This window comes from Thermobia domestica, chromosome 12 (assembly GCF_964235325.1).
Source record: "Thermobia domestica chromosome 12, izTheDome1.hap1.1, whole genome shotgun sequence".
NCBI classification, from domain to species: domain Eukaryota; kingdom Metazoa; phylum Arthropoda; class Insecta; order Zygentoma; family Lepismatidae; genus Thermobia; species Thermobia domestica.
In genome coordinates, this window is record NC_137465.1 from 153,131,751 (window position 1) to 153,152,665 (window position 20,915).

Here is a 20,915-nt window from a genome sequence, read left to right on the forward strand (position 1 = left end):
GCCTCGCCTTCACAAAATTTTTCTTGCCTCCCCTCTTGCCCCCTACTATTACGAGCCTAGCGCCGCCACTGATATGGACTATTTCCAATGCTGAGTTGAAGGTAGCTGTTACCGCGGAATTTGGGTGCAATAATCCTTCCTATGTTGCGTAAAATGTCTCAGAAAACATGGCATCACCTTACATAATGCAGTGAGAATGAGACACAACATACATATACGTAAGACACATAAGGTGTAGTAATGGGTAAGGGCCTACCTACGACCCAGCCTGCATATACAGGGTAGGTCATTTATCTCGATACGCCCTTGTATAGGTCGGCAGAGCGGTGAGCGGGTCGTGGCAACAAGAGAAAGTACCATCAAAACATCCCTTTCCAGCAGGGTTACCAACTACAGAATATGTTTCAATAATCTGCGTCCCAAGTAAGCTACCACCTACGCATTTGTGTGTGATCAAATGTCGTGTCAAATGTACGAGAATTTTGAAATCTTATTCAGTACATTATTAATTTAATACTGTTGTGCAATATTATTTAATACTGTGTTTAGAGGGAATGTGATAAATTTAGTCGGATAACTGGTAATTGATGGATAATTGGATTTTTCGCCTGTAACATTTATTTATAATCCATAGTTCACGGAACAATAGTTCTTACTACTAATAGATGAATCTAGGATTTCAACCCGAGATTTCATCGATTTTGAAACCAGCATGCTAAATGCTAACTTTTATTTGTTCTACCGAATACACAAAACACAATTCGATACTAATTACGGATGCTTATGAGAATGAGATATCTACGCAGAGTTCACTAAAAGTACATGACCCGTTACGTTCAATCACTCGTGTAGTTTCACAATCTGTCACTAGTAAGACCATTGTGAGAACCGATTTTTCGTACTGTAATTTCGAATGTTTTCATCAGGTGCTTCTAGTTCACCGAAATTTGCAGGGTGCATTCATTAACCTCACCACCTAAACATTACTTTTAAGCTCTGATCCATGTCTTATCTACCCCAAATAACTCCTTTGTTTCACGTAAAGAACCAGAAAGAAAAACAAAAACAGTCGGCAGTCAAATCATAGTAAAATCTTAGAGGTATACAGAAATGATACACTGCAGTATAACATTACACTTGCTTTGGACAGAAGCATTTCTCGAACGCTACTTACTATAAAGAAATTAACTGCAATTTATTATGGCAACATACAGCTGCCGACGTAGTAAGTTCTTACGATGATCTTGGCGAGAAATGTTCGTTTCTGGGCAAGAAACGTTTGTAACGCCTCCGTTTTTTTTTTTTTTTTTTCCTTTTCAAATAGTTAATCATAATAATAAAATTTCGAAATCAATTAATCTCAACGATTTTATTAGTGGAAAACAAATGAAAGATTTTTTGCTTTCATTATTGCAATGTTAAAGTAGCTCACTTCCTGTCGCCTATGTTAGTGGCCTAATATTACAAGAATAGGTGATAAGTTTGTTTCAAGTCACCATTATGTAATGTTTTATGTAAACAAATCCGAATTCATAATTGTTTGCATTTACATTGAACCGATGGGTCTTTATAAAATCAGTATCAAATTTTATTTAGGTTCTTTGACTTTGTGAAGCCTTTAAAAGCGTGAGGCCCTGGACCATCACCCACCGTTTGCGACGCCACTGACTAGAGATGCGAAAAAGCCGGCTTTTTTTGGGATAAAAACGAGAATTTTGGAAATTTTGGCTTTTTTCATTTTCATGATTTTTCTGTTTAAATAGCTTTCTTATACTATAGTTTAAATAGCTTTCTTATACTATACTCTAAAGTTAAATAAGATTCCATGACCTAAATGCCATATTTCGCTCTGGAATTCGCCATCATGATGGATGGAGCACATGCTCTGTGAATTAAAGTAAACTTAAAATACGTAGTACTTGAGGGCTATTTTAGAAGCTATTTAATTTTATTTTAACTTCTGAATTATCGATATTTTTTTCTTCTCTAGATCATTTCTTTTTAATCATCCGTGTTTCACTTCTTAGAGCTTAGTATTCTAGCTTCTAGCACATAATTAAACATGTTTTTCAATATATCCATCAGAATGTACGTTTTTCAATATATCTGTCAGAGCGTACTTACACATTTCCCTTATACTGTAGCTGTACAATGATTTAACAATAACCTTCCGGACACAACCTTGAATACCATTTGATAGTATCGGATTTAGAAAAATATTTGGGAGGGTTTTTCCTGATAATGTTTTTCTAAAAATTCTTAACTTTTATTTAAGAGGAGCTTAAGTTTATGAGTACAGGCATAACAAATATTTCGTTTCGTTTGTATATTCAGGTATAATCTTCTAGATACAACCTTGAAGACCATTTTATACTGATAATCAGTGGCGGATTTAGAAAAGTATTTTGGGAGAGGCCTTTCTTATTAATGCTTATTTTTTTCTAAAAATTCTAAATTTCTTATTTGAGGACAGCTTGAAGTTTATAAGTAAAGGTAAAACTAATATTCTGTTTGTTTTAGAAATTCCGTAATTTCGGGGTAGAGGCTTCAATCCGAAAGACATCCCCACCCTAATCCTCTTTGCAAATCCATCATTGCTGGTAATTAGTAATAACAAAGATTTAAAAACGATTAGAAAGAAGTCGGCCAGGACTCGTAGTACACGCACTATCTCTACATTCACAAATGGAATTAAGGCTGTTGCTACCTCTTCGCTGAGTCGAGTTTTCCCCTATCTAATAACATTGGAACTTTTTTCGTGTTTTTCTCAGCAAGCAATGAACAAATCCTTATAAAAATTTGCATAGAGTCAGGTCGATAATAAAGGATTTGTTATATGAGCTTATAATTTTATTAAAAGCCTCCAATTAAGTTCTTCATTCCCCCTTTTTTTCATGTGAAGATTTGCAAGAACGCATTGACGACACTGCGTTCTCCCTTCTAGCAGGTTGCGGCGAGTAACTGAGGGTTACTTTGAAGTTTCAACATTGTCCACAGCTGTGAGGGGACCCTTTTCAACAATGACATATTTATGGCATTTCAGTGAGGAGGCGTTGGAGTACGTTTTCTTTGCTGAAAGCAGAAAAAAATAAACACAGCGAGAACAGACCCATTCTTCCTTACATTAGCTTTTCCCCCCGTCAAGTATAGACAGTTATAAGCAATTAGAAGCGAACTGTCTCTATTGAATAAAGATACTTTTAATGTATACGAAAGCGAATGTCACTTTATTATTATTATTATTATTATTATTATTATTATTATTATTGCATTTTTCAAAACATGAAGAGACATACCTGTCTTGACTCCAGTGCCCATTCTATCTATAAATGAGGTATTTATAATAAACTTCTATACTGGTAAAAGAGAAACTACTTTTATAGTGACGTATCTTGCTAAGAGAACTATTTGTATTTTATTTATTATATTTTAATTTAAAATAAAGTGTATCGTTTGTAACAACGAATAGTGCTCAAAATAGTACCTATTACCAGTCAATTATAGATTTAGATCAAACATAATAATGGACAACAACACCAACATTTAGACCCTATTGGATCAAAAGATCCAATATATTTCAGACAAAAATTTTCTTGTAGGCCTTATATCTCGAGAACTACATATAGTGTACCCAAACTATGACTTAACTTAGTATGATGTGCTTATTGCGTAAAAAATACAAAAACTCGATTTAAGGACCATTCAAAAATTTTGTGGGCCCTGATCCACAAAATTCAATATATTTCAATCAAACATTTTCTTGTACGCCTTATATCTGGAGAACTACAGGTAGTGTAGCCAAACCCAAACTAACAATTTACTCAGTATGATGTGCTTATTCCGTAAAAAAGATTCAGCTGCTATTTAAAAAAATTTGTGGGCCCTGATCCAAAAAAAAAAAAAAAATCAATATATTTCACCCATTCAAACATTTTCTTGTACGTCCCATATTTTGAGAACTACATATAGTATAGTCAAACCAAAAAGTAACAATTTAGCCCGCATGATGTGCTTATTCCGTAAAAAATACGGAAACTCGATTTAGGGCCCATTCAAAAATTTTGTGAGCCCTGATCCAAAAAATCCAATATATTTCAATCAAACATTTTCTTGTACGCCTTATATCTGGAGAACTACAGGTAGTGTAGCCAAACCCAAACTAACAATTTACTCAGTATGATGTGCTTATTCCGTAGAAAATACGAAAACTCGATTTAGGAACCGTTGCTAACTTTTGTGGCCCCTGATCCAAAAACTAATTATTTTGCAATATCGCAATATTTTTATGCACTTTTAGGATCATTTTTAAAATTCTTAGCCAAGATCGCTATCTTTTGATCCATTTTTTGGATTATTCCTAACATTCTTGTTTTTATATATTTTTTATATTTATATATAAGGTGATACAAAGAAAATTTAGGAAATCAATTGATCTGATTGAAGATTTGTTTAAATCTATTTTATAGAATCTTTTAGATTTGTTAACTATATTCCTGTTAACTGCAGATTTTTTAAAAAGATCTCTTTTTAATCTACATTTGTATTCTTTCTTTACTCACTCATGAAGTATATCTATAACTTTTGTCAATTTTTAAAGTTGCTTCTTAGATAAGTTTCGAGAGTTGTCCGCAAAATTTCGTTAACATCTTATTTGAACTACTTTTTAAAATGGAATGTGTACGTTTAGAGAACTTGTGGTTTGATCTTACAATGTACATAGTATAATATAACAAAAAAAATAGTTTTTACGTACTGTAACACTGTAATCTCACTTTAATTTACCATAGTATATTTTTCTTTCTTTTTCTGCGTGAAAGTAATATTTGAAACCGAATTATTTCTTTAAAATTTATACATGAAATGAAAATTGTTTTTTAAAAAAACTATGACATACTCATTCTATAAATGAATGTGAAATACTAGTGTTTGTTTGATTTATTTGTATTGATTGAAGTCAATACTTCGAGTGTAACTTTGACCACTTATCAACAAAATTAAAAAGTCGTAGACCAGTATAATTTAAGCAAGTTACGTACTTGATTCGAGACATAATTTTGGAGGGGAAGAGTAGAAATTTTACTGATAACATTTTTTTTTATTTAACTTTTCCTGTATTTATGTTTAGCGTGGCCTTGTGAACTTTGTTTACTTTTTTTTCAATGTAGAAACTTACCTAGGGATTTTGGAGTATGCTCATAGATATTTAAATTGTGAATAGTGCTTCGGTGATATTTAGCATTTTGATTATACTGCTTGTTTATTATTTTTTAATAACTTCATTTACATAATGTTGTGGTTTGATGTAACGAAGTATTCCATCACATATTTTTATAATCATACGGTAATGCTTTAGTTTAATATGTATGACAATGACAAATTGGTGTACCTCAACAAAAGAGCCCTATATTTTAAAATGAAGCATGAAAAAATAATGCATAAAATTAAAATTATTCTGTTAATATGTGTTGTACTATTTATATATACACTCACTGGACAAAAAATTAGTCACCCTTGTGCAGAAGGAGAGATGAATCGTAAAGACTGTACAGATGGCGCAGCAGTCGAGTCACGTGCACAACTGTGCGCGCACTGCCTCTACGAAACCATAAGGCAACTTTAGTCAGTGAGACAAGTGTGTCGCAAGTGGACAGTGTCCGTCAAAATGGGTAAAAGTAACGATGTAACAGAGTGGCAAAAAGGGGCAATCCTGTTTGGCCGTGCCCATGGCCATACGGTGATGGAAGTTGCTGGATTTGTTGGTGTTTCGCAGCGAACTCTTCAGCGCGTGTACAAGCAGTGGTGTCATACACGTGGCCACGAAACACGGCGTCAGAATTGTGGTCGGAAGAAGATCATGACTGAAAGGGACCGGAGACGCGTTTCTCGGCTTGTGAATGGAAATCGGTTCCAAACCCGACAGGAATTGCTGCAGACACTGAATGCAGGTCCATCCCAACCTGTTAGCGAAAGAACATTACGACGGGAACTGCATGCATTGAACATTTGGAGTCTGGCACCTCGCAAGAGGCCATTGCTCACACAGGCACATAAAGCTGCGCGTCTTCAATGGGCGAGAAATCACCAAACGTGGACAGTAGCTGATTGGTGGAAGGTAATGTGGTCTGACGAATCACGTTTTAGCTTGTATTCCAATGACGCACGTCGTCGAGTGCACCGAAGGCCACATGAAACCTTTCATCCTGAATGTGTGCAAGGGCATGTTCAAGTCGAAGGTGGGTCTGTGATGTTTTGGGGGTGGTTTTCTTATCATGAATTGGGCCCACTTACTGAGGTCACCACTACAATGAACCAGCATGTGTATTTGAACATTCTGGATGGGAAAATGTTGATTTTCAGTCAACATCTTCATGATGAGTATGCTGTGGAGACTCCTATTTTTCAAGACGACAACAGCAAAGTTCATAGGGCTGGAACAATTTGTGCGTGGTATGATGAACACTTCCGAATCCTCTTCCATCTAGATTGGCCTGCAAAATCACCAGACTTGAACCCCATCGAGAACCTGTGGGACATGTTGGAACAGCGGGTAAAACGCCGAAATCGGCATCCACGCAGTTTGGCGGATTTGCGCGATCAAATCCTGAACGAGTGGCTTCAACTGGATGTGACATACCTGCAAAACTTTGTGGACTCGCTTCCAAACCGAATCCAGGCAGTTAACAAAGCCAGATGTGGTGTTACACGCTATTAATTACTGGTGTTCACGAATTCTTGAGGGGTGACTAATTTTTTGTCCGGTGTGTGTATGTTGTAGCTATAGATGAAATTTCGCGTTCACCATCTGGAAAATAAATATTTCTTATTTGTTTTGAATGCGTAAGTTACAAGGTTATTATTAGCAGGTAACACTAATAAGTCCCTATTCCCTGTTACCAAGAAATAAGTCCCTATTCATATTTCGAAAAGTAATAACCAAGAAAAGACGTTACCAAGAAAATGACGTTTGTATCTACATTAACACTACATATTTCATTTGTATAGATGTTTTCTTGTGTAGTAAAAGAATCCCTGATATTACACTTCACTTTCTCCTACAAATGTGCTCTGTTAGAAGGGTAATGTGTGGTCAGTTCTTCAGTTTCCCAGTTGCCTCGCGATACTGAAACAACACCGAAAAATCTGTCATCATTAGGAAAAGAATTCGACAGCATTCACGCTAAGAACACATTTGTGTAACAAAAAAATTTATTTCTAAATTTCCTTCTTATGTGGTAAAAATGAAATTATTATTTAGCATACTATACTATACTACGTAAAGGTGACGAAAATCGAATGGAAGCCTTCGAAATGTGGGTGTGGAGAAGAATGGAAAGAATTAGTTGGGTAGAGCGGAAAACGAATGAGAGAGTATTAGAAATGGTGGGTGAGAAAAGAACACTTCTAGATATTATTAGGAAGAGGAAGAGAAACTGGTTGTGACATTGCCTAAGAAGAGATTGTATCATGAGGGACGTCCTAGAGGGTATGGTGGCGGGAAAGAGAGGGAGGGGGGCGAAGGAGACTACAATTAATGGATGATATTAAAACAGAAAGATCATACGCGAAGACGAAAAGGTTAGCGGAGGACCGTGGAGCATGGAAGCTTCTCAGCTGCGGCAAGTGACCTGCCAATAAAGGCAGAATACCTATGATGATGATGATGATACTATACTACTATTCACAGTTTCAAATACATATACACAGGCCGGTAGCCAGCCCAAAAATGTAGGAGGGCGGCTGAAGTTAGGGGAGCCCGATCCAACCATATCATAGTTTATCACCATATTATAGTTCATTTGCAAGCCTACCGTGAAAAGTTTAGGGGGGGGGGCAGCGAAAATTTAGGAAGGCAAACCCCTAGATCCTGCTGGATACGGGTCTGCATATACATATATATAATAGAGACCTGCACGGGCCGGGCTTGGGCGGGCCGACTCTTATTTCTTTGGACCGCGCCGGGCTTGGGCGGGCCGACACTGATTTCTCTTCAGGTCGGGCCGGGCTGGGCCGATTAATTGCCATTCTTTAATAATTATTGACTTTCGTTAAACGATAATTAGAATAAAGGCAAACGTTGAAGAAGTGTGTCCGTGAAAAATGTTACAAAATGAAATTCTAAAATTTATCGGACCGGGCCGGGCTCGGGCCGAAAATCTCCAAAACTTTTTGGGCCCGGGCTGGACCGGGCCTAGGTACATTCGGGCTGTATTGGGCTCGGGCCGAAAAATTCGGCCCGTGCAAGTCTCTAATATATAATTATTCCAAAATGCTATCTCCACTGGTTTACCTGTTTCCTTGAGGTTACAAAAGTCAAAGAGCGCTGATGTTTTCAATGTGAAAACCCCACTGGTGTCGGCAACGCGGCCAGTCTCTGGTCAAGGAAACACCGGCAAGGAGGAACCGATGTGGTGACCACAAATTTTAACTAAATTACTAGTGCCAAGCCGCACTGATATTCCTTGCTCGTTACAATCTCTTGTGCAAAGAATTTCCTATTATTATTATTATTATTATTATTATTATTATTATTATTATTATTATTATTATTATTATTATTATTATTTCATACAGGAAATTTGAAAATAAAATGAAATCTGTAGGTTTTACCTCCCACAGTTATGCCGGTTAGGCTAAAGGAGACGGTGATGATAAGTAATGAATGAAATGGTGGAATGAAAAAAGTGGGAGAAAACAGGAGAACCCCGAGAAAACCCATGCACACGATGTTTGTCCACCACAAAGTTCACTTAGCGCGAGCTGTGATCAAACCAAGGACCCGATGCAACTGAGATGAACGCTCTACCACTGAGCCACCGTGGCCCCCACACAGGAAATTTATCTGCTATCACAATCGTCTGCTAATTTATATTTGTATAACCAATCACCAGGTGTAAGACTGAAATACATGAGATGCAAGAGGCACCTTGATATATTTGAAAGTAACCACAAGAACTCCGAATGAGACTAGACGAACATACTAAAAGCAATAGGTTTAGCAAAGAAAATAAAGAGCGCCCCCTCCTTCTCAGTGCCATAAATCTGTCTTCGAAAAGGACGAGAGGGCTAGAAAATTTCATTCCACAGATGTGATATGGACAGAGTTTAAAAACCTGTTTTAAATGGCTAACCCGAATTTCCCTCACGCTGCTAATAGAAACAGGGAGAAGCAGAGATCGCACTGTTGCAAATCTTCACATGAAAAAAAGGGGGGAATGAATAAATTAATTGGAGGCTTTTAGTAAAATTATAAGCTCATATAACAAATCCTTTATTATCGACCTGACTCGATGCAAATTTTTATAAGGATTTGTTCATTGCTTGCTGAGAAAAACACGAAAAAAGTTCCAATGCTATTAGATAGGGGAAAACTCGACTCAGCGAAGAGGTAGCAACAGCCTTAAGAAAAATCTTTGTCAAAATGGTCGAATGCGGGGTTGAATCCCGGACTTCACGATAGAAGTGCAAAAGCTAATCACTCACTCATGTTTGTTGTACAGTTGTGCTTAACTTAAATGTATTCTCTATTTCTCTTTCTCTAAGGCCACAAAAGCTCTCCATTGACTTCTGTCCTTATCCAATTCAATCCAGTTTCTACTCTGTATTCCTATTTCTGCTAGATCCATCTTAATATTGTCCTCCCATCTGAGCCTAGGTTTTCCTAATGGACGTTTCCCGATTAGATTTCCAGTTAAAACTTTGAAATTGTTCCTACTTTCTTCCATTTTGGCTACATGACCTGCCCACCTGAGCCTCCTAGACTTGATTACTCCAACGATGTTTGGTAAACCGTTTAAATTATGTAGTTCCTCCTTATGAAGTTTCCGCCATTCCTCATTCCCGTTCCTCTTGGGTACAAATATTCGTCTCAGAATTTTATCCTCAAATAATTTCAGGCATGATTATCATTTTATATATTTTAAGCTTTAAATTCCTTGACAGAATTCGCGACGACAAAATATTTTGAACTGAATAATAAGAATTTCCTAATTTCAGTCGACATTTAATTTCTTTGTGAGTATGATTTTGGTCTGGTAATACTGATCCAAAATATTTGAAAGTATCCACTCTGTCGAAAGTATTAATTGATATTTTAACGCATTCATAATTTGCCGTATTACGATCCTTGTAAACTTCCTTGCATTTAGATTTCTATGCATTTACTCATGTCCCTGCAAGTGTTTAATAAGGCCTCTGCATTTCTTTAAATTGTTCTCCTATCAGATTTACATCATCAGCATACACCATAACCTGGTGAATACCATTCAACTCTAGGCCCTGGTTCCTATCTTTGGTTTTTCTTATAGCGTACTCCGGGACAAAGCTGAATAATAACGGCGATAAGGCATATCCTTGTTTCAGGCCAATCTTGACGTGGAAGTCTTAGATTCATTTAAACACTTAATAAATCTAGCTTTTTCGGTATTTCAAATTCTGTAAGAATGTTGTACAATGTTTCCCTCCTAACCGAGTTGTAAGCCTTTCTAAAATCAATAAACAGTTGATGTATTGGGTAATATTTTCCCATTTCTTTTCGAGGGGTCTACGAAAATTCGGTGTACAGAAATTTAGGTGTAAGGTAGATTCGGTGTAATACATATTGAATATTACCACTTACGATAACTTCGACATTTCATATTGTGAAAACAAAAGCCATAAAATGTAACGAATAAAATGTTATTACCTATTTCAAGAAAAGCAAATTTATTTTTTTGCCTTGAGTCCAATACCTCTTGCATGTCTTTTGCGGGATATTATTATAAATTACTTTTCATCACACAATGAAGCTGACACTTTTTGTTACAAATAAAACAATTTCAACTATAAGTTCAAAGAATAGTTATGGAAACAACTAAACACATAGGGTGATTTTTTAAAAACATGGATTTCATTCCGGTCCAGAATTTTTAACTGAATTCCGATTTTGTGGCAAATGATCAAGGAAGGATGGAAAAATTATGGAACTACGTTTACTGGTTTAAATTCATTTGGGGTAATATTGGCCACGCCTCTAGAAAAACAGCAAATATTCGCCAGTGTACCTTACAATTTGAATTAGGTGAGGTGCGGTGTGGAAATTTGGGTTTCTTCGTTAGATGGCAACCTCGCGAAGGTCAATAAGAAACAGGAAACTGGCCATTATATTGAGAATTATGCTGTGCTACTGTATCAATATGATTAGGACACAGCTACAATAATGCACTCTTTGGAGTAACATGATTTTATCGTTAAAAAATCTTTGGAGAACGGAATCTGTTGTTGCTGCACAAAGGGCATTTACACGCAACTTTGCCTCATCTTCTGCTCCAGACAGGAACATAATATGGTCGTTAGTGAATAAACTGCAAGAAACAGGATCGCTTCTGAGTGAGACAGGGAAGCATCGGACTCCGCTGGCGGATGTTGTGGAAGATGTCAGTTACAGACTTTTTAAGTCGCCCAAGAAATCTCTCTGTCGTTTGTAGCGAGAAACCAGCTATAGCTGTTCAACATGTGATTTATGCGTGTTACCATTAACACTTAATTTGTATTCTCACCAACACTTAATTTGTATTCTTCAATTTCGCTTCAAATATCCAATATCTCATTCGAACTGTAAGGTAAACTGGCGAATATTTGCTTTTCCTTTTTTCGGCCTGCTCAATATCACCCCGGATGAATTTAAACCAGTAAACACAGTCCCATAAATCTCCCATCCTTCCTTGATCATTTGCAACAAACCGCATGAAAAATCGGACTTCAGTTAGAAATTCTAGAGCCAAATGAAATTCATGAGTTTTAAAAGAATCACTCTGTATATACATATGTGAGATGCAAAAATATATTGATCAAAAAAAAAAAAAAAGTCTTAGTGGAACGGGCAATATAAAGCAGGATTATTTTATCAGATAATAGTTGTACAAATACTTGACTCCTCTGTTTGTTTGCCTTAAGTTAAGATAAACAAGTACTGCAACCTTATTGACTTCTCCAATCAGGCTAGATACTTTAGTTGAGGCATTTATTTTTACACCTTTGAGTAACATTAATAATAATAATTAATATGTCGTTTTTGAAGACTTTAGATTTAAATACTTATTTATAAAATAGACATAAAATCGTTAGAACATTTTTGAAAAATCTGCAATTTTCAACTTTACCTGTCCAGTAACCCACATTTATTTTAGGAAGTAGAAAATTCTAGGAGACCCCACATTTATTTTAGGAAGTAGAAAATTCTAGGAGACACTATCTAAAACAGCATCAAAATTTAAGTTTTAAATTAAATGTCGATTGGTAGCAAAGGTCGTTTCGCTAAATCACACGAACGGACATTGAAAAACAAATTTCTCGTCATGTAAGGGCCATGAAATATTAAAATCCGTCGAAATCTAGAATTCAATTTATTTCAGGAACACAATTTTTTAAATTCCTTATAGTAGACAGTAAAAGTACGTTCTACACAAAGTTTGAAATTAAAACTAGACGCTCCTTTATCTTCAAACTTAAGTTTCTAATGGATTCTACGGTCTACTACAACTAATCTTTCTTTACACCTAGCATTCCCCACACCGAATTTTCCATGCAGCGAATTTTCTCACACCAAGTTTTCCTACACCGAATTTTCCTGCTCCCCTTTTCGAGTATTTGTCGAATGGTAAAATTCTGGTCGATTTCGACTAAATCCATACTGATAATCTCCAATAATTTCATCTGCGTATGGGGTCAATCTTATTAATAGAATGTAAAGAGAAATGCCTCGATAATTATTACAATCAATTTTGTCGTCTTTCTTGTGAATTCGAACAGTGATTGATTCTTCCACTCTTTTTAAATGTATTCCATAGTTTTCCTTTTTAGTAATAAAAAAAAAAAAATCGTAACGATATGTTTTAATTTTCTTGTTAAAAATTCAGAAACCTTCAGGACTGGGTAAACCGTGATGGTGGTCATATACTCTACAGCCTAGGAAACCATACACTCAGATGAACGTATACGTATATGATCCATGAACAGAAAATTCGATACTTTCCCGATTCTGAGTAAGCTTAAGGAACAGTCAGTACATTACAGAATTTGGAGCTTTGCCGATTTTGCAGATCCGAAGCACCTGATAGGTAGTAACAGATAATTATGTATGTGATCAATCAGTAAAAAATTTGTTCGAAATATTCATACAATATATATGAAAGATAAAACTTAACTGAAAAATTTCAAGAACGTACAGAACCACCCGAAACGAACCTCTTGATGTGCAGATTTCTCTCATGCTTTTCTTTATTTTGATTCAAAAAGAGGGTGTGTGATATTTTGAAGAAAAAATACTACATACATTTTTGCGAGTTATTTGTGTATCATTTTCAAAGTGCTTGTTGCATATAAGAGGTTAAAATATTTTTACATATATTGGTTAATCCTTTGGAATTCATAATGTAAATATGTTAAGAATTTTAAAAAATCTTTTTGAAATTCATGGTTTATTTTCGAGGTTTCATATTAATATCTGCATCAACCACTAATTAAATGAGTTTTTTTTTCTTGTTGTAGAGAAGCGAAACAAAGTCTGCTTTATCAATTTAAAGCAAAATTTTTAAAAAAGCCCAAAATTTCCCAAGCAAAAAAGTGAAGCAGAAAAAAACGATTGTTTTTCAAAAAAGCAGTTTTTTTTCCGAGCCCTTGCATCTCTACCACTGACAGAACAAATGCACCATAACTATTAAATAATAATAAGAATAATGCATTATTTTATTATTTTCAAATGGTCATGCCATGTTGTTTAATGTTAGAAGAACGCACAAGTTTTATTATTTCTGAAATAGTAATTCTTTCCGTTGTTCGTAAGCTGATCTTTTAAGAAAGATAAGATACCGAGCACTAACAACATGTATTATCTGCTATCGATACCGCCTCTCCCTTTCGATTCCTTTCTGATTTTGTCTCTAGCACGTTCAGTTTCCTATCGCTTTAAGCCGTTGGCAACTCTATAAAATCACCGTCTGCTATCATATAAACAAGCAATACTAGCGATCTCAAGAAAAAGGAGCCAGGGCTTGGTCGAACTGTATATTGTAATATCCAACGTGGTATTGTATATAAACAATACTCTACGGTTGTGTTTACAAACACCACCACATGGTTTTACAACAGTGTGCTACGCACCACGTGGATTTATTATAGGCAGCAGACGACAGACCTCTGCCTCCAGCTACGAAGCACATGATGACCTCGAAGCAGTAGCGCCACCGCCACCTTGGAGGCCTATAAATTCGGTAGCAGCCAGCGGATCAGTACCAGTTCACTGGTATCCGTCCTACTGTTTGCCATGGAACATTAGGAGTAACATAACCCCAAGCCTCTGGTCTGCCACGGAACTTTTGGCTATTCCTTTCCTCCTGGCTTAGTCTGCTGCGGGGCTCTGTGATTACTAACCTCTCACTTCTTACCACGGAGCATTGGAAATTCCTATATCTCTCTGCTTAGCCTGCTTCGGGGCTCTATAGAGATCCTGTCCTCTCAGTCAAAGACTACCTAATTTCAACCTAGTGATCTAGAGGAAAACATTTTTTATAGTATTTTCTGTAAATACTATTATATAGTAAATTTTTATAAAATAAACCGCTAGTGGGAGATCGATTTCGGACCTTGTTTTATTACCAGCTCTACCTACCAGGAAGTTTTAAATGGTAGAGGATTGACCGACTCAGTTTCACTGAGTACTCCCCTACCGGACGCTACTTTTATTAACCGGAAGTGAACTTTATAAATTCAAAGGTATGTGATTTTTCTTATCAGTGAAATTAGTGACTATAATTTTAGTAAATGCCTCACACCAGATCAGGGTAAAACACTTTTCTGGAAGACATTACAAATATTGCACAACAAAATTCCCGTCCTTCTGTTAATATTCCTCACCAAGTACTCTGGGCATGTTACCGAAAACCTCGATATCCTTAAATTATAGTGATAGCAAGGACTCAATAAACTTGGCTTAGATCTACCGATTTCACTCACCAACTGTGAGTGCGTGTTCCCTTTGTCAACCCCAATCCATGAAATTATGCAATTGTTGACTCTCGTACTTTACGGAGAATATCTCCTGAGGTACAGTTTTATAGGATTGCAACACTAAGCTTCGTTTCCGTTTTGTTTATTATTGTTGTAGTTGTTTTGTATTTTCGCTTTTACAATTATTATTACTGTTTGCGTAAAATCCTTTTAAGTTTAATTTTTTTTAAATTACTGTTCTTTAGAAACATGCCTGATTCTAGACACATGCTTGCGCGCTCTCCTAGTTTCGTCCTGTCCTTGAACCAGCTAGCACACATTAGTGTGTATTCTTCGCACATTCAAAACATAACAATTCCATGCGCAGTTGGTTGGTATGCGTCAAAAGTAACAATGAAGAAATCGCTATTATCTTACTATTTTCAATCGTTAAAAAACAGAATATTTACAGCAGAAATCAGTTCATGTTACGGAAGGCTAATAGACGTGTAAATAATCTGTGAAGATAGTGCAATGTAAAAGCAGTATGTTGAATGGAGGAGTGGGAAATATGGCATCCTACACACGAATATGTCATTTTTTTCTGGTGCTGCCGTTAACTTTATTTATGAAGTAGGGCATGTGAGCAAGCGCCAGGAAAGTAAAGGTTTTAGAAGTTGTATCAATCTGTCACTGTACTCCTGATCATACCAAAAAGAGTGGCTATATAATTTTCCTTATGCTCGCAGCTCGTCTATTTGTACGATATCGTTTTTGAAGGGATCTGAAGGAAACAGAACTTTACGCCACATTAACACTGGTCTTTAGAACTTAGGCTTCATTTTTTATAACTGCTCCTCCCCTTTAAAAAAAAGTCTGTATTTACCTGTATGAAACTGACATCATATGGGCAAGGTTCTAGAACTCAGGTCCCCTTCCCATTTAGCTGTAATAAAGACAGAAAACAACGTGTCCTGCAGGGCTCTAACCCGCCTTCACTCGCTTACGCTCGCACGGCAATACTATGTTATTTAAATATTAAACTTCGGTACAGGAAAGAACCAACCTAGCTACTAATCTAATTAGGAGAATCTTTGTTCTAGAACTTTCCCCATCATATGTACATTTCAAGGAATACACTTTGGTGATACCCTATTTTAGGGGGCATAAATTTATAAAAATTACGGAAGCAAAATGTTAATTGTTTTCATAATAGGATTGTGTATGTAATCAACATATATCATTGGAATCCCATCTTACCTCACATATATAATAAAGTAGAAATACGATATGTAAGGCGTGCTTTTTATCGCAAAGTACGGAGTATGTTTAGTACAAGGGGTCCAAAAGTACCTAAAAAACAAAAAAATTACTGGAGAAATGAATGATGCAAGCACTTATACGTAACATAACGTAACCAAATCTAACCTAACCTAACATAAACTAACCTATGCTAACCTAATATTAGTAGAAATAAGCGAAATTCTACATTTTTTTTTAATTATGCGGGTCCCCTACACTAATATAACATAAACTAACCTAACTTAACATACCCTAAACTAACCGAATGTAATTACCAAAGAAATTTTTTTTTTTTTTAAGAGAAAAGAGCTGGAACCCTTCTGCTAAACATAGGCCCAAAGTACTCCATAAGGGAGACATGATGAAGTGTTATGTGCAAGTAGTGTACAAAATGATCATAGAAGTAACGCAAAGCTGTACCACACGTAAGGCAAGTGATTGTATGCCATACGAAGTGTTTTTCATTATCCTTGCGTATGTGTATACTCAATGTTACTCACGCCCCTGTTTTCATCCCAGCAAGAAACCCACTGTTCGTACCCCTAGGCCTACCTTGACTCGGTTAGAGAACAATGGTGATTTTTAGTGGCCAGCTAGCGTAAGTTGGTTTGTGATTTTACGTTCGTCCGTGTGTTATGTAATGTAATTTTATGTCCACACACTATATTTATACTCAGCCCTTGTAAAGTCAATCTACATATATAAGTGCAACACATCACTTTAAGATACACTTCCTAAGGAAGTAAGAGTGCATTTCTTCCTAAGAGACAATAGTCCATGAATCTAAGCCGCCTAAAATAGAATAATACGCACACAATGTACGTTTCAAACTCATCTTCATTCAAAATGCACACTTTCTTCTTTTAATCATATTACTTAATCAGAATCTCACCTGAAGTACAAGGCTTTGAGAGAGAATCCGTACTTGAACTCTGTAGTATTACGCATCTGTTACCTTTTAGGTAAACGAGGTTTTACAACTGGCAAATCAATGTTTTACTTTGGTATTGTCACATCTTCAAAACTATTCTCGTTAAGCACAGACATTAACACTTTTCTGAACTTATAACCCAGAAAGACATTTATAAACAAAAAGACTGACTGACTTTTCCTCTCTCCTTTAAATACTCGGTAACACCGTTGAGCAGTTCTTGTTACATATTATTTAATAAAATACAGATACAATTGGCACATTCAGCAACGCTTAGCGTCAACCCATGGCAAACCCAGCGTTCAAGTTTATGATAATTGTCATATAGTTGTAATAGATATTATGTCACGCTAAGCAAATTTTTAAAGGCTTGTACGGATATTTTCTAAAATTACGTCATATTAAAAGCACATATAAGGCCATCAGCCAATGCGAAATTCCTGAAGCATATTATAGCAAATTAAAAATCCATTTACCGTTGCTTTGAACAATACAGAAAGAAACCCATAGACAATGCTTGAAGGCATAGATTGCCAGTAGCGATGCTGAAACTTGAACATTTCTGGCTAGAACAAGAATTGATATGTGCAGATTACGAATTAAAGAGGCACACGATGTATCGGTTTGAATCCACTCAACATATATTTTAATTGTATTTTACCATTGGTAATATGAATAAGACTGTTTTGCTGTAAAATAAATTATTCACGCAAAAACACGTATCAGTTTTTGTTTTTCTTCCCTGAAACGATTCGCTTCTCTTATTCTTCTGCCATCTATCAAAATGACCAAATAATTGCACGTACGCCTTGATGACGCGTGTTATGGTCAAGTATACAGGTATGTATGCTAGGATAGAAATGGCGAAATTAATAGCGTGAAGTAAATGAGGTTAGTAGAGTGGGTTAAATTAGGTTAGGCAAGTTAGTTGAATACCTTAGGTTAGGTTAGTAGAGTAGGTTTGGTAGGACTAGTATAGTAGACTTGCTGGGGTTAGTAACGAACCCTCTCTTGCATGGTCGTTTTGACGTATTGTTAGCGTCATACTAAAGACCTGACTACTGCATGAAATATATGTTAGTCGGTCTCTTTAATATGGCACTAATACAGCTTCAAGTTCAATTTACGTAACCTAAGCAGGCAATCAAAGTATACATTTCCCGGAATATATCACCAGACAACGCAAAAGTACATTATTTAATAGTAAACACGCAATCTGATTTCCTAACCTAACAATCAAGATAGCTGTATATTATGGGACACGTTCAATTTAAATCTTACCTAACCTAAGCAACCTAAACACATTATTTAATGAGGCACACGTTCAAAATGACATCTCAGAGTGAGAAAATTACTTAATCTAGCAATAAGAAAGAAATGTATCAATTCTGACATGGCAAAATATTAGAGGCACATTAATATCAAGCGGTGCGCTCAAAGTAAAATTCTCCAACAATTTTCAATGTTAATCACATATGCTTATAATATCTTTTTATTGAGTGGAAACGAGATGAGCTGTCCAAACGCGTAACGACTTTTGCTTTAACTACACATATTTATTTCGAAGCACTCCATTTGGTGAATTAGTGAATCTGTTTATGATCGGAACAAGAAGAAAATAAAATAAAATGGATAGACATTACCAAATTAATGGAGGTTCCTACAAATAGTCCTCTCGGTCCTTGCCACCTGGATCTTTGGCTTCACAGGACAGAATAGGTTAGTAAACCTATGTATTTACACGTCGAAACTGATCTCCTCGGGTATTAGTCCCACGTCCTATTAAATATGGGACCCTGATTCCAGTATCCGATGAAATGAACTTCGACAACTATACTTCCTGCCCCATTACTTCATATCACTCGTAATGGCGGAAGTAACACTCGATGGCTTTTGGCCAAAACTTGTTTCAATGAATTTTTACTTCGGTCAGACTCCTCAGTGTTCCTTTTCTTCCAAAATAAGTCAGGTTATTCCAATTAATAATTTATACTAGGTTAACTTCCAAAATTCTACACTTTTGGTTACGAAATTTCTAAGTTTTGAGGAGCTGACCTAAGCCATCGTTCTTCTTACACTGTAAAACGGCGTTTCACTGCGTCATCTTTCTCGCGTCACCAGACCTTAATAAACGCGTTTTTTAAATATTATATCTTCGACTATAATTAACACAGTTTTACCATAAATACATATCGATACAAGAATCTAACCTTAGAGATCACGAATATCTATATATATTTCTAATTTCTAACTTACCGAGAACTATATTTACTATTTTTTTTTATGTTCCTTTAATTTTGTCTGGCCGTTGTTTTTAAATCTTCTTAGAAACGAAGGAATCAACTCACGACGAAATCTCCATGTTGAAAATTTTAACATTTCGTTTTCTCTAATAGTGATCCGAATGCCCTCTTGCGGGGATAATCAGAAATGATCGCTATGTTCTTAACAAAAGAACGAGGAAAGCAACAGAGTAAAATAGCATGAGAAGTTTTAATTTTCTTATAATCGTAGTTCTGGATTGATATTTCTATAAGGTAAAGTAAATTGAGGTAGAGTAAAAGATATTAAGCTATAACATGAGTCGAATTATTTCAGTAACGCGAAACAATTGTAGAAAGAAACAGTTCGAAATTTTCGTGGTAAATTATTGGTGTGTCTGCGTATCTCATATGTGTTTTGCATATCGCATATAAAACTAATAACCTTTTGTGCCATTTATTTCATTGGCAACGAAACAAATTAACATCAAAACGAATCTTTGGAAACACTAGGGTGCAGTGTGACAATACACGAACCAACTTTAACGCTGCATAAACAACCGGTAAACATCAAAATACGGGAGCCAACCTAAACAGAAATGTAACCGATAAACGGTCGGTTACACCTAAGCCCTCACGAAGATCCACAAAAACAAACCCAATACTGTTATAAAATTGCGCCCGAACAGGGACCCAGAGGACGCGAACCTAAAACTGTTATATTATAAATGTTTCGTTCACAAATTACTGTACAAGAAGCCTTCATTATCTATATAGGTTGAAAATTAACTTGCAAATGAGTGTTTACTTTTATTTGCTTTTTAGTCTATTACATATTTTTTCGTATTTTTAAAATTTTTTTATCACTTTTCTTGTCATTATATTGGTTTGCTTCAGTATAATCCCATAATTTAAAAATATGAATGCATAAAAATAAATTCCATTTGTAATTGGTAGTGAAATAAAATTCAGAAATCTTATTTACAGCGAAAAACCTTCTCTTTCACTGGAAACCGTGCCGCGTTGTTCCAGAAGCATTGCAACGACTAGAGCCTTTAACTTCTGAGATAGGAGAAGGCATTCGCTCCAATTGCCACGCTGTAGAAATCTGTTCGTTGTAAGCTCCCTGCAACGAAATATAAATTAGAGACTCTCTGACGGACTGTTTTTCGCTTTTTAAAACGGATTAATGGATTTTACAGTTATAGAAGTAAAAACTATTATTTAACGTATATGGGAGTATTAGAGGCTTTTTCCTGTTCTTTACTACTACTGCTAATAATATTTTTCTTGGAATACTTTGGTCGTTGCGCAACACTGCAACACTAACATTAGCCACCACTGACTATATTAAAATATATATTTCTTGTTGGAAACAGACTCCATTATGATGGTAGTTAATATACTAAGTTGACCGTCTATTTGAGTACTGTATTCCTAATTAATGTATAGGTCTCATT

At 35.8% G+C, this 20,915-nt stretch overlaps 1 protein-coding gene across 2 annotated transcripts in view; it reads right to left on the reverse strand.

Moving 5' to 3' along the window:
• The window catches only part of LOC145666741 (uncharacterized), a 156,418-nt gene extending 136,944 nt beyond the window's left edge, over window positions 1–19,474 (reverse strand). The window contains exon 1 of one of the 2 annotated variants that reach the window (XM_081734282.1): window positions 19,451–19,474. The gene's annotated coding sequence lies outside the window, so the exon portion shown is untranslated. Of the gene's footprint in view, window positions 1–17,155; window positions 17,453–19,450 lie in introns of those variants that run through there. The other variant, XM_081734280.1, reaches the window with a different exon arrangement.
• Between the last annotated feature and the right edge of the window lie 1,441 nt (window positions 19,475–20,915).